Source organism: Perognathus longimembris, chromosome 18 (assembly GCF_023159225.1).
Source record: "Perognathus longimembris pacificus isolate PPM17 chromosome 18, ASM2315922v1, whole genome shotgun sequence".
Classification (NCBI taxonomy): domain Eukaryota; kingdom Metazoa; phylum Chordata; class Mammalia; order Rodentia; family Heteromyidae; genus Perognathus; species Perognathus longimembris.
In genome coordinates, this window is record NC_063178.1 from 36,875,168 (window position 1) to 36,878,036 (window position 2,869).

At 38.2% G+C, this 2,869-nt stretch overlaps 1 pseudogene; it reads right to left on the minus strand.

The window, feature by feature from the left end:
* Positions 1-460: 460 nt before the first annotated feature.
* Positions 461-2,495, minus strand: LOC125367193 (annotated as a pseudogene).
* Between the last annotated feature and the right edge of the window lie 374 nt (positions 2,496-2,869).

Below are 2,869 nucleotides of genomic sequence, written 5' to 3' on the forward strand. Positions count from 1 at the left end.
TGTATATATACATATATGTGTATATATATATATATATATATTATATGATATACTGGCATTTGACTGTTTCATATTTTTGCCCAGGGGAAGATAGAGAAGCAATGGAACTTCTGTCTCACATTTACTTTTAAGCACCATATATGAGATTTCTTCAGAATTGCTTTATTTGTTATTACCAAAACATTCATTAGTTTATAATATAAAGCCCATAATTAAAACAAAAGAACAAATATCCCCTTTCTTGGTATTCTTAGACATGTAAAATGTTTTTTAAAAATAGAAATTGTACTACTGGCTAGGAATCACAGGAAACGTATGTTAAAATGAGTGTAAACACAGAATCCTCTGAATTTCTCTCAAGAAAATATAAATGAAATAATATTAAAACCCTGTAAGTAATATGTTAAACTTCTAAGTTCTCTGAACGAAAACTTCAGGCACAAAGCGTTTTAGTTTCAGATCAAATCTTCCTTCTTTGTAAAGCTTTTCTCATGGCTGCTTTAACATCGTTTCTTGTCAAGCTGTAGATTAAGGGATTCATCATGTGAAACACAATGTTGTAAAACACAGAGGCAATTTTCTCCTCATCCAGGGACCCAGCTGATAAGGGTTTAAGATATACAAATTCCCCTGATCAAAAGAAGAGAGAGAGAGCAATAATGTGGGAGTTGCAGGTGCTGAAGGCTTTTGACCTGCCCTCAGAGGAGCTCATGTGGAGGATACTTGAAAGAATACAAGCATAAGAAATTAAGATTGCAAAACTGATCATGATGATATTGATGCCTGCTGCAATGAAAATCTCCAGCTCAGTGACATAGGTGCTAGTGCAGGACAGCTGTAATAAAGGCTGCACATCACAAAAAATAGTGGATAATGATTTTTCTATCATAGAAGGTCAGTCTCAGGACACATTACAAATTAACCATGGAACCAGAAAATGCCACTTGGTAGGAACCACGGATAAGATAGGAGTACATGTTAGGGGACATGGAAATATTATAGAGCAGTGGACTGCAGATGGCCACATAACGGTTATAAGCCATCGATGTCAACATGTAGCATTCACAAATAATGAAAAAAATAAAGCAGAGCTGACTCATGCATCCTATGTAAGAGATATTATTCTTGATAAGTACAAAGTACATCAGCATTTTGGGGGTAATCACAGAAGAGTAACAGAGGTTGATGAGGGACAAATTAAAAAGGAAAAAGCACATGGCGCAATGAAGATATGATTTCAATGCAATGAGAATTATCAGCCCCAAATTTCACAACGCCATGAGCACATACATTATTAGAAACAGAAGAAACAGGGGTATTTGAAAGTCTTCCTGGTCTGTTATGCCCATAAGCATGAATTCAGTCACAAAAGAGCCTTTGTGGGATTGATTCTGCAGGAGGTCTTTTAGACAGAGGAAAAAAATATTGTCATTAGAGAATGCTTTAGATATTCCAAATTATTCATCTTCCACAAGTCTGAAACTTCTGCTGGGAGAGAGTCAAATGCATTTTCCTGAAAAATCTTAGACTCTGCCTTTTATTCTTTGTCGATATTGAATGACATTTCCACCCCTTACTGGTGTCATCAACACTAAATATATTTAAATCCATCGCCAATTTAGCCTACAAAGCTAAAGCCACCATGATCATAGGCAAACAGGATTTAGATAAACAAGGGGAAAGAAGATAGGATTCTTCTATCCTCTAGCTTTAAGGTTTCACTTTTTGTTGACTACTGAATCTGAAACCAGATTACTCATTACCCTGGAGCTTGAACTATTAAACTTGGAATCATGAACACTCTTTCTAATCCAAAGCAAAAATAGAGTCCAGAAATATGTGTATTACTGCCCATTGTTATAAGAACATTCATAAATCTAGAGCAGTAAAATCCCTCTCCTATTGAAGTGCCAGACTTTGAAGTCAGGCCCCATTTTACCACGTGAACCCCATTTTACCACGTGAACCCCATTTTAGAATCGAACCCTGAGCCAATCAGATTTGTACCTGTGTCCTAATCTTGCTTGCTTGAACACCTGATTCTTGTAACCTTGTTGTTTGCCTTTATAAGCCCTGTGTAATCGCAGCTCGAGGCTCCCTCCTAACCTCCGCTGTGTCGGTGGGTAGGACGAGGCCCGAGTTGCAGCTCGCTTAAATAAAGCCTTGCTTTACTTTTGCATTTCGGAATGTCTGAGTCTCGGTGGTCTTCTTGGTGGTGGCTTTGCGACTTGGCACAACACTATGAGATGAAACTTACTATTTGTTTAAAGTACCACAGATCCCATGTCAACTGATTCTGAACATAATTGGCTCCCTTTCCAAAGGTATTTTTCTACCTTTTTCATTTGACTTGTAGGATTACAGAACATGGGATGGAAACAGCATATTTTTCATCACTTAGATTTATCTGAAAGAAAATGAGCAAATTCTGCTAAAGAAGATAAGGAACTACCAGCAGAAAAATACTGAATGCTCTCACCTGTTAACACTGCCATAAGCAAAGAGTAGAGAACTCCCTACTGAGAACAGTGGAGAGAATATCAGATGGTGTTAGCCAAAGAGTCAGAAGTACAAATTATTCAACAAGATTGGATTTAAGAGATCTATCATGCTGTTGTGCCAAGCCGCGAGATGATCACCAAGAAGGCCACTGAGACTCAGACGTTCCGAAATGCAAAAGCAAGGCAAGGCTTTATTTAAGTGAGCTGTAACTCGGGCCTCGTCCTACCCACTGACACAGCGGAGGTTAGGAGGGAGCCTCGAGCTACGATGACACAGGGCTTATACAGGCAAAAAACAAAGTTACAACAATCAGGTGTTCAAGCAAACAAGATTAGGACAGAGGTACAAATCTGATTGGCTCAGGTCT